Consider the following 12598-nt stretch of genomic DNA (forward strand, 5'->3'; position numbering starts at 1 on the left):
GCTGGAGTGGAATCCCAGAGGCAAACATGCACCAATGGAGAATGTGGAAGGCATATAGACAACTGAGGACAAAGAGTCAGTCAACAGTCAACCATCATAGTGAGCACAGCCAAGGTTGCGTATGTGGCTAATATCTATACTATTACAGGGAGTTATTTCCTCGAATGGTTTTTGGCTGTATGGTATACATGAGGAATGTTTAAACAGTGCTGCATGGCATTTCCTAATTAGAATAAGAGTATTTGTGTAGCTATATAAGAGCTGAGGCTAAAAGCAAATACATCTGTACTCTGCAAACCACCGTTAACTGAATGGCAGTTTCGATGATACTGATGCAACACTTCACATCATAACCTCCAAGAAATGTAGTGTTTATTTTCTGCTGTAACTCACTTGGACCAGTAGTTATTGTGTGTTCTTTTATCAATACAGCTTAATTTAGCCTACCTTTGCATGCAGACTACTATTGACCCAAACAACAAACCAGCACCTGTGGTTCATTTAAGGTTAAAACTCCAAAATTTACCTTACGTCAAAATTGTAAAACCATCACATTTTCTTGATAAAGACTGCCACAGATTTTTGTTACCTGGAAGAAACAGTTTAGGCCCTAATGATTGGGTCCAGTTAGTTTGCTCAGTCAATTGATTGTGCAGTGTTGCACCATAATAGATTTTGAATTTCATGCAAAAATAACAATTAATCTACAAGTCACTTAATTCAGATCTAACAAAAATAGATGATTATATTAAAAACCAAGATTCCATGACTTACCAAACAGGAAAGTGCTGGTAGATAGGCACAATAAAAAAACACACACACAAAATTTCGAGCTTTCGCAACCCACAGTTGCTCCGTCGGGAAAGAGGGAAGGAGAGGGAAAGATGAAAGGATGTGGGTTTTAAGGGAGAGGGTAAGGAGTCATTCCAATCCCGGGAGCGGAAAGACTTACCTTAGGGGGAAAAAAGGACAGTTATACACTCGCGCACACACACACACATATCCATCCACACATATACATATACAAGCAGACATATTTAAAGGCAAAGAGTTTGGGCAGAGATGTCAGTCGAGGCGGAAGTGAAGAGGCAAAGATGTTGAATGACAGGTGAGGTATGAGTGGCGGCAACTTGAAATTAGCGGAGATTGAGGCCTGGTGGATAACGGGAAGAGAGGATATATTGAAGGGCAAGTTCCCATCTCCGGAGTTCGGATAGGTTGGTGTTAGTGGGAAGTATCCAGATAACCCAGACGGTGTAACACTGTGCCAAGATGTGCTGGCCGTGCACCAAGGCATGTTTAGCCACAGGGTGATCCTCATTACCAACAAACACTGTCTGCCTGTGTCCATTCATGTGAATGGACAGTTTGCTGCTGGTCATTCCCACATAGAAAGCGTCACAGTGTAGGCAGGTCAGTTGGTAAATCACGTGGGTGCTTTCACACGTGGCTCTGCCTTTGATCGTGTACACCTTCCGGGTTACAGGACTGGAGTAGGTGGTGGTGGGAGGGTGCATGGGACAGGTTTTACACCGGGGGCGGTTACAAGGGTAGGAGCCAGAGGGTAGGGAACGTGGTTTGGGGATTTCATAGGGATGAACCAAGAGGTTACAAAGGTTAGGTGGACGGCGGAAAGACACTCTTGGTGGAGTGGGGAGGATTTCATGAAGGATGGATCTCATTTCGGGGCAGGATTTGAGGAAGTTGTATCCCTGCTGGAGAGTCACATTCAGAGTGTGATCCAGTCCCGGGAAGTATCCTGTCACAAGTGGGGCACTTTTGGGGTTCTTCTGTGAGAGGTTCTGGGTTTGAGGGAATGAGGAAGTGGCTCTGGTTATTTGCTTCTGTAGTTGCGGGATGCGAAAGCTGTTTTCAGGTTGTTGGTGCAATGGTTCAGGGATTCAGGACTGGAGCAGATTCGTTTGCCACAAAGGCCTAGGCTGTAGGGAAGGGACTGTTTGATATGGAATGGGTGGCAGCTGTCATAATGGAGGTACTGTTGCTTGTTGGTGGGTTTGATGTGGACGGACGTGTGAAGCTGGCCATTGGACAGATGGAGGTCAACGTCAAGGAAAGTGGCATGGGATTTGGAGTAGGACCAGGTGAATCTGATGGAACCAAAGGAGTTGAGGGTGGAGAGGAAATTCTGGAGTTCTTCTTCACTGTGAGTCCAGATCATGAAGATATCATCAATAAATCTGTACCAAACTTTGGGTTGGCAGGCTTGGGTAACCAAGAAGGCTTCCTCTAAGCGACCCATAAATAGGTTGGCATACGAGGGGGCCATCCTGGTACCCATGGCTGTTCTCTTTAATTGTTGGTATGTCTGGCCTTCAAAAGTGAAGAAGTTGTGAGTCAGGATGAAGCTGGCTAAGGTGATGAGGAAAGAGGTTTTAGGTAGGGTGGCAGGTGATCGGCGTGAAAGGAAGTGCTCCACTGCAGCGAGGCCCCGGACGTGCGGGATATTTGTGCATAGGGAAGTGGCATCAATGGTTACAAGGATGGTTTCTGGGGGTAACAGACTGGGTAAGGATTCCAGGCGTTCGAGAAAGTGGTTGATGTCTTTGATGAAGGATGGGAGACTGCATATAATGGGTTGAAGGTGTTGATCTATGTAGGCAGAGATACGTTCTGTGGGGGCTTGGTAACCAGCTACAATGGGGCGGCCGGGATGTTTGGGTTTGTGAATTTGAGGAAGTAGGTAGAAGGTAGGAGTGCGAGGTGTCGGTGGGGTCAGGAGGTTGATGGAGTCAGGTGAAAGGTTTTGTAGGGGGCCTAAGGTTCTGAGGATTCCTTGAAGCTCCACCTGGACATCAGGAATGGGATTACCTTGGCAAACTTTGTATGTAGTGTTGTCTGAAAGCTGACGCAGTCCCTCAGCCACATACTCCCGACGATCAAGTACCACAGTCGTGGAACCCATGTCAGCCGGAAGAATGATGATGGATCAGTCAGCTTTCAGATCACGGATAGCCTGGGCTTCGGCTGTGTTGATGTTGGGAGTAGGATTAAGGTTTTTCAAGAAAGATTGAGAGGCAAGGCTGGAAGTGAGAAATTCCTGGAAGGTTTGGAGAGGGTGATTTTGAGGAAGAGGAGGTGGGTCCCGCTGTGATGGAGGATGGAACTGTTCCAGGCAGGGTTCAATTTGGATAGTGTCTTGGGGAGTTGGATCATTAGGAGTGGGATCAGGATTATTTTTCTTCGTGGCAAAGTGACATTTCCAGCAGAGACTAGGAGTGTAGGACAGTAAGTCTTTGACAAGGGCAGTTTGGTTGAATCTGGGAGTGGGGCTGAAGGTGAGGCCTTTGGATAGGACAGAGGTTTCGGATTGGGAGAGAGGTTTGGAGGAAAGGTTAACTACTGAATTGGGGTGTTGTGGTTCCAGATTGCATTGGCTAGAATTTTGAGGTGTTGGGGGGAGTGGAGCTGGAAGTGGGAGATTGAGTAGATGGGAGAGACTGGGTCTGTGTGCAATGAGAGGTTCAAAATGGCTCTGAGCACTATGGGACTTAACTTCTAAGGTCATCAGTCCCCTAGAACTTAGAACTACTTAAACCTAACTAACCTAAGGACATCACACACATCCATGCCCGAGGCAGGATTCGAACCTGCGACCGTAGCGGCCGCGCGGTTCCAGACTGTAGCGCCTTTAACCGCTTGGCCACCACGGCCGGCAATGAGAGGAGGTTGAGGTTTGTTGGAAAGGTTGTGGAGGGTGACTGAGTTGCCTTTCCGGGGGTGGGAAACCAGGAGATTGGATAGTATTTTGAGGTGGAGGGTGGCATGCTGTTCTAATTTGCGGTTGGCCTGTACGAGGATGCTATGAACAGCCGGTGTGGATGTGGGAGAGGAAAGACTGAGGACTTTGATTAGGGATAGGAGTTGACTGGTGTGTTCATTGGCTGAGTCGATGTACAGGTGAAGGATTAGGTGGGTGAGGGCTATGGGTCGTGCAGTTTGGAACTGGTATAGGGACTGATGGAAAGAAGGATTACAGCCAGAGATGGGAACTTTAAGTGTGAGGCCTTTGGGGGTAATGCCAAATGTCAGACAAGCCTGAGTAAATAAAATATGGGAGCATAATCTGGCTAGGGTGAAGGCATGTTTGCGGAGGGAATGTAAATAAAATTTAATGGGGTCGTTGTAGGCATGGTGTGAGGTTGGCATGGTATTAAAAGGTGGAAAGGGTAACATGAGGCTAAAGTGAAAATAGAAAAATAAAAATATATAGGGAGAGATAAAGGTGTGAAAAAAGTCGAAAAAGTGTTGGTTTGAGATGAGCTATGTTGATCCTGTGCTGAACTTAGGTTGGTGAACAACGATGGGTACAAAGGTTAGGTAGTTGTGTTGCCTCCAAAACACGTTAAAGGTTGGGGAAATTCAGGAAAATTTCGAAAAAACTGCGTGTAAATCTATTCAAAGGACTGGTTATGTGCTGGCAGATTATGAAAATGAGGCTAACAATTGTCTGACGTAGAAATAATAACGTTTAAACCTGTGGGAAGCTGCTAAAAAGTGATCGGTTATGTGTGAAAAAACGGGAATTGAAATAAAACGAAAGTTGTTGGAAATAGCTGAAATGGTTGTTTAATGGGTGAAAGGAACTGAGATGTGAAGTAGTATTCACGAGTTTACACGAAATGTTTGTAAACTGGGAACAGTGGATTTTATAGCAGCGGTAATGTCGAAAGCGTTAAAATTTTTTTAGGTTATGGTTTGGAAGTAAATTACGTATTATTGAGTATATTTAGGCAGGATAAAATGTATGGTCGATTACGGAAAAAGGGAAGATGAATACAAAGTGAAACTACTTGTACAAACAAAAAGAGAAAGTAAGATGAAAGAAAAGATTTCGAAATGCAACAGTGACAATAACAAACGTAATTGTTGGGTTCAAATTAATGATATAAATAAAATAGAAAGAAACATTCCACATGGGGAAAATATATTAAAAACAAAGATTCCATGACTTACCAAACAGGAAAGCGCTGGTAGATAGGCACAATAAAAAAACACACACAAACACACACACAAAATTTCGAGCATGATTAAATTGTTTTTAGCATTACCTTGTTTGCAAAGTGTTGCAAGCATTATGTTCATGATAATCATGCAAAGAAAGTAGAGCTGAAGATACTGATAGTGCTAAAGAACTGGTAAAATATGATGTTTGCTCCATGGAATTTAATGGTTGGCAACCAGGGTAAGGAGAGAATGTAAGTAATCCAAGAGAATGTGTACTGACTGTGTCTGTGGTGTGTTGTTGTACAAAGATGGCAATGAAATGACTTAATTCAGCACATGTGTATCTTATAAAATTCATAATAAAGTGAACACACAAAAGTGAAAACATGACAGGTTATGGGACCAGAGCTCCAAAAATAAATATGGTATCAACAAATAAATGTAAAAACAATCAAAAAATGTTGAAACAGAAGAAGTACACCTAAAAGTGTCTCAAGAAAATGAAGAATTTCATGATATACAAGTGCTCAAGGCCAGAAGTACTTTCACTATTCGATACATTGAAATCGGAATATTGTTTACTATGCGAGATCTGTGTAACACTGTAGACAGAAATGAGTCATCTGAAAAGTGCAAAACGCTACAACAAAAGAAGAAATGGCAACAATAGGATAGCAAGCTGAAACATTATGTAATGAAGACAGTAGACAAAAAGGTAAAGTCACATGTATTGTGTTGTGAAGCTTCTGAGGCAATGTGTAATAGAGTTAAAGTGACACAGAAAAGAGACGCTTTTCAAAGAACTTGATAGTTGTTTCAAGACTTTTATAATTTTAAATTACAAAAAACCTAGGGATGACAAATAACGTGAGTGGACTAGAGAATATAGCATTTAAAGTGAATTGTCTACAGTCAGAAGAAATGTCAGCTACTGTGCTCATACCCAAGGTACTGTCCAGTTTGCCAGAAGAATTCAGACACTTTTCTCCAGTATGAGATTCAACACCCAGTGGTGAGAAAAGAGGAACTGCTGAAAGTTAGTAACCAATAAGAAAGTATTGCCTTTGATGTTCATTTTAGTAAAAATAAAATAAAGGCTCTAATCTGTAACAACTGTGGTGGAAATGGACGTTTTGTAACAGAATGCAAGGAGCGTAAGAAGAAAGAATACTTTTCTGCATGCAAGAAAAATAATCACACAGAGGGAAATTGCTACTTTCAAGGTACAAATAAAATTCAAGAACTGAGGCTGTTGCCTTTCCAGCCATTACTAAAAAACCAGAAACCATAAAAAAGATATTGTTCTAGGGACAAATACAACATGACAGTAGCATTTTTCACATTAGATGATATCAAAGAAGAGCCAGTCCATTTCAGATGCACATCATGTAGGAGGCTAAATGGATTATGGCATAGTCTGCATTGTCGCCAAATTTCCAGTGGCATTATGAATGAAGTCACCATGCACTATCACCAGATTTCCTATCAACCCTTCTGATGCCAAGCAGATCTAGGCCAATTGAGGCACATATAAAATGGTAGGAAATTAAAAAAATGGTGGGAAATTCGAAATAGCTCAGTTGTGTTACTGGGTTTTCTCCACTCCAAGATGGATAATTATCATATTGTTGGAAAATCCAAGGTGGCAGGACCTGGGGATAATGGTGAAGGCTACATGACTGTCAGAGTTCTTGGGTTTCCCCCAGCCCTGTGATGTCAGAATCCAAGACGGAATACCAAAGGATACTGGTACAGCCAGCATGGTTGCCAGATTTATGGTTTTTTTCCCAGCCCTAACATCAGAATCGAACATGGAGGGCCTGCTGATACTGGCACAGACTGCATGCTTTCAGGGAACTTGTGCTAGCTTTAGAATCCATAATGGTGGATCTGTGGACACTGGCACAGCCTGCATGGTTAACAGGTTTTCCAGCCCAGTGACACAGACTACATGGTTCCCAGGTCACTTAACCTAAGTTTAAACTGTTGGGAAATTCAAAAACCTCACTGGATTGTATCTATAATAGAACAAATGTTGACTTGTCCTCATGCCACCACCATCACCCTCACCACCCTTCCCTCCAGGCCTCTTCAGCACTGCCAACACTGGTGGGATCTTCAGCATTGTCACCACTGATGGGACTACGAGTGGAGCAAATCTGCCTCATCACACCAAGCTAATTGACTGTGTGGCAAGAAGTATGGGAAGTGCTTGGTGATAATATTTCAACCCCAACACTTTTAGTGGAGTATTAACATATCTCTTCTTACAGAAAAATACATGCACAATACAGATGTACCTGCTCATCACATATCAATGTTTTTTCCATTAAAGTACACATATTTAGTTGGGAAAATTGTACAGGTGCAACAGATCTAAGATGTGACAAACAAATGCTGGCTGGACAGGTCCCACTTAGTGCCAGTACCACAGCAGCAGTGCCCAGAAATGGCATCTCTTATTCATTCTCCTGCTACCTCTGAGGTTCAGTCAGTATTAAGGTTTCTTAATGCACAAAACATAGTGCCCATCAGAATTCATCACCAGTCAACAGGCAGAACATCATGAGCAAACGGATGGAGCATTTCTGGTGAAGACGTTTTTTCCAAAGGTCATCAAAGTGCTTATGATGAAGAGTGCAATGGGAGACCATTCCTCATCATAAATCACCTGGTTGAGCTGGTGCGGCAGCTCATCCTGGAGAACTGTCACCTCATTATTACAGAGCTCAGCAGCCATTTTCCACAAACATAGTGATACTTGTTGCATGAAATTGTCACTAAGCACCTACTGTTCAGAAAATTGAGTGCCAGGGGAGTGCCGAAAAATCTGACACCGGAGCACAAAACAAAATGCTTTGGAGCAGCACTGGCATTTCTGCAGTGGTATCATGATGACTGTGATGAGTTCCTTGACAGGATCATCATGGGTTGATGAGTCATGGATTTTTCACTTGACCCCAGAAACAATGCAGCAGTCAACGCATTAGCATCACAGTTTATCTCCAGTCAAGATGAAATTCAAATAGACTGTGTTGGTGCAGAAAGTGATGTGTAAGGTGTTCTGGTACAGGAAGGACAGTCTGCTCATTGACTTCCTACCCACAGGTGAAACAGTGAATGCTTACAGTTACTGTGAAACAATGCGGAAACTGCGATGTACCGTGGAGAACAAGAGGTGTGGAATGTTTACTGCAGAAGTTGTGTTGCTCCATGACAATGCCCACTCCCATATGGCTCAACGCACGTAGCTGTTTTGTAGAAGTTTACCTGGGAGCTGTTTGACAGTCCAGCATATAGTCCTGATCTGGTTCCCAGTGTTTTCCATCTTTTCTTGCACTTCAAGAAATTCCTGTCCTCCAGCTAGTGTTTTGATAATGATGAAGAGCTGAGGATGACTGTCTAATGCTGATTTAATTCACAGGCAGCAGAATTCTATGTCACAGGAATGCGAAAGCTGATTCCACAATGTGACAAGTGTTTCAATTTGTTTGGTGACTATGTCAAAAAATAACTCAAACATTGCTGTATTTCATGTAACTATGTTGTCTTTGTTTTAAAAAATAGGGAAACTTATTTTCTGTAAGTGCCTCATGTAATAATCTCTTGTTTTAAACAGATATGTGGCAGGTTTGATGAACACAGTGACTAGAGTTTCACAAATTAGATTCTTTGGTCTTTGTTTTCAGTTGCTTTTTGAAATACACCTAGCATTTAATGGTTTTTCAAAATATATGTGCCATGAGTTGGACCAGTTCACAGTTCACACAATTTTTATGTCATTTAATAATACGTGTTAAAAGAAAACAAGGTACAAAACTGTGTATGCAGTATTTACAAAATAGTTTTTTAAAAATTTAGCAAAGCACAGGAACAATGTATACAAAACAGGTCTCACAGGTTGGAACGGTGTAATATGTTTTAAAGCTTCCAGCAGTTGATGTTGTAATGCATGAGATGAAATTTTAAGTATACAAACAACATAACACACATACATAGAGTGCACAGGATGCACTCACATACACAGTATCAGTTTTACAAACATGCACTTACATACACATCCATACAGACACTGTGATAAGAGGATGATACAAATTCACATAAATGCACACATTTTGATTATATGTAAGCCACACTCACTCTCACTGAAGTGGATAGTGCGAGTATGGTAGGATTCCCATCCCGTCCTCATAAACTACCTGCTTACCATAATGTCAGGACAGGTCAATTTTCAGGTGCAATACAGTATGTTCTTATGGGTTCTTGATTGACTATTTACTTAGTGAACCGCATGCAGAGGTGGAGGAGGAGCAGAAGAGTACAAGTGCTATCAACTTCACTATGCACGCACTTCAAGTAATTGTCGACTGTGAGATCCATTGAGGCTGTATGCTGCACGCCCATAGCCCATCTCTGGGTAGCACCTATCTCTATACAATGTGTGTACATTTTCGATTGTTGACCTATGAACTCCACAATCTGAGACCCATTTGTCTCTGTTTCATCAAGTGATAATCTTATTGTTAGTTGGCTTTGTGCCATAAGGATTGTTAGCTCCATATTCAGATGTGTTGAATGCATTGGGGTGGCTATGTGTGGTTCACAATCCTTCACCCGACAGTGGAAGCTGTCTGTGTCCATATAAAGTAACTTTGCGTCAGTAAAATGTGTTTTTCCAAACTCATACATTTGGAGTTTAGATAGATCTAATATGCACATACCTACATAAACTGTTTCTGTAGACTCTAAGCTTTTGCTAACTCCGGATCCATGAGTTCTTTATTGAAGATTGTGGCCTATTTAACATTTGACTAGGTGATATATTCTACTGCCCCATAATGCCTATTCTAGTGAATGACTAAATGAAGATTGGGTTGATTGCTAACCTTTTCAGTAGTTCTGCCAAAAATTGTGTTATTCACTAATTTATAAAAATTTTATTCAAATGAACACGTCATGGAAGTCCTCTTTTTGGTACTTACATCACTGCATTCCTTCAGCTTTGGATGGTGCTCGAGGGAACTAGCATGGATGACTCCATTCAGTTTCCCTCCATTTTGAGACATTGCTAGACATTTCAGTAATGTATTATGTACTTTGTTTTTCTCCCCAGCATTGTCAACAGCTTGAGGTGTTCTCGACACAGAGGCAAACTGCCCTGTGCATCACGCAAGCTAAGTCTACATCCAAAACACATCATACATCAGACTCTGCCATCATAAATGATAAATTAGCAAATCTGGTGATTTCTTCACTGGATAGTCATCAAAATCATTCCATATGTAGAGTTCATTTTGTGGCATGCCCATATATGTTACATACATCCAAGTACATGGTGAAACTTTAATTGCCAGATGTGTTATTGGGCTTTTCATCAATTCATGGGTTATTTGCCTTTGCATATCTAATGGCAACCTGTCAAAGCTCCTGTGAATCCTACACTTGAAAGACAGCAACATGTTAACACTGATTAAGAATTTGATTTTGACACGTGTGAGTTACAGCATGGCATCCCATGATAGCCCTGGTATGGTGTAGTAAAATGCAAGCAAGATCCAGTGATTATGTTTCCATGCATACACTCTGGAATCATTTGAAAATGCAAAAAGAGCACATCTGTGTCCATATAATGACTTGCATTCTCAACTAAATCAGAGATGTTAAACTCCTGTCATAAACCATGTGCTCATACTCTGCATCCATTTGTGGCATCTCTTGAAAGTTTTCTGGAGAATGTGGTTATGTCAAACAGTGTGGCTTCATTGGTTTCTCCATTTAGATATTTCTTTCTTCATTATGAACTGAAGCCTAGCATTATTGGAATGTGCAGCTTGAGTGGAGTGAGAAGCATATCATCCGGATGCATTGTTTCAACAAGTTTCTGAAGTGTTACCTGCATGGGTCTTAGTGACTGCAGAAAGTGCAGTGTAATATTTCTGGATATTCTCTTTGAAAATCAAATATATTTCTCTGAGCTTTCAGCTATTACACTAACCTAACCATTGCAGAGACTGAAACAGCCAAATGATCAACAAGAAAATGAGCATAATGCTCACTCAAATTGTGAAAGGAAATGGGTATGTGTTGTGGTAGTTTATATTTTAGATTGCATGAACTGTATGCAACACTGCAGAATTAGCGTTAGATAGCAATGACCACTACATGGCATCTCATCTTTATTAGAATATGCTGCCCATAAATATAGCTATCAACTGCTTTTTCATATAATGAGCTATCTTCCAGCATGTTGATAGTAAAAATGTTGGTTCCATAAATCAGATCCATTTTCGTTGTATATTCTTCAAGCTCAGAGAGCAACTTCCTTACAGAATGTTTTCCCATGTACAATCCAAAATAATTACGACCAGAGTCATATGTGCATACAACCTGATATGTTGTGTAATGACACATTCCTATGCAGAGACATACAATATCTTAAAAGCTGCCCCAAAGATAAATTGAGAGGCATGTATATTATAATCTTTGTAAAGTTCACATTGGATTCTCTTTTGTTTCATACTCCAAGGAGCTAAGGGACACTTTCGATTGTTGCCTCGTGGAGGATGGACGTGATTTTTGGACTGTGAGAAAGGCAGCCATGTAGTTAGTAATTATGGTTTGTGCGACGAGCAGAGCAAGTCTTATTGTCTTGTGAATAAAAAAATAGTGAGAGTATCGAAGTGTTACGAAAATTATTTAAAGCAACGTAGCATTGTATTCCCTGGTTTCCACCGTCTTCGTGAAGTGAACCGATGCCGACTTAGGAAGATACACACGGTCAACAAAGAGAAGAACTTCGATGGCGACTGATGAATTAATATTGTGGCAGAAGGACTAATTCTACGTCTAAGGTGAGAACTCTGATTAAATCAACAATGACGTAGAATTCAAAATGTAATTAATCGAAATGGTAAATTATATTACAGGCATATTTCACGCAACACTGTATTTGTCCGCATTCAAGCCAGTCAATACGATCCGTCAAAAAGCCTTTCAAAAATTATAAAGTTAAAAAACACAATTAAATCAAATGTTTTTTTATTTATTTCGCCACACTGGCGACCGCTGACAGGGACAGTGCTGGTGGAACAAAGAGTAAGTACTTGATTGTTGTGCTACAAATGTACTTGTACTAATTACTGTTTCTCTGTTACATGACGCACATGGAAAATGATGAATAAGGTGAAACAATGTTAACTGTATAAACAGATGGCACAATAACCAGAAGGAACAAGGACAAGGATTTACAAAACTAACGTAATCGTGAGTGACGCAGCTCAGCCGGAATTAAGGTAGGAAAGCGCAAACGCATGCAGTGGCTGCACCTTGGCTTAGCTCCACTTAAAGCAGAACCTTTTCCTTTCCATATTAAAATCCTGGTAGTGTTTGTGGCAACACACAATTACACTTTGATAATTACTTTTTTATGTTCAACAATCGCAGAATTAGAAGACGTAGTGCGCCATCTTGTAAATTTCCGACGCGCAACAAATAACAATCGCGAGATATTTCTATTAATTCAACTGCGAGAGAATTTAAAGATTTAGATTAACAGTAAAGTACAGATAAAAATAATATCTCCACAATGGAATCGGAGAACTTTAATTTGACAAATGTTCATGGACACGTCACC

This window comes from Schistocerca cancellata, chromosome 5 (assembly GCF_023864275.1).
Source record: "Schistocerca cancellata isolate TAMUIC-IGC-003103 chromosome 5, iqSchCanc2.1, whole genome shotgun sequence".
NCBI lineage: Eukaryota > Metazoa > Arthropoda > Insecta > Orthoptera > Acrididae > Schistocerca > Schistocerca cancellata.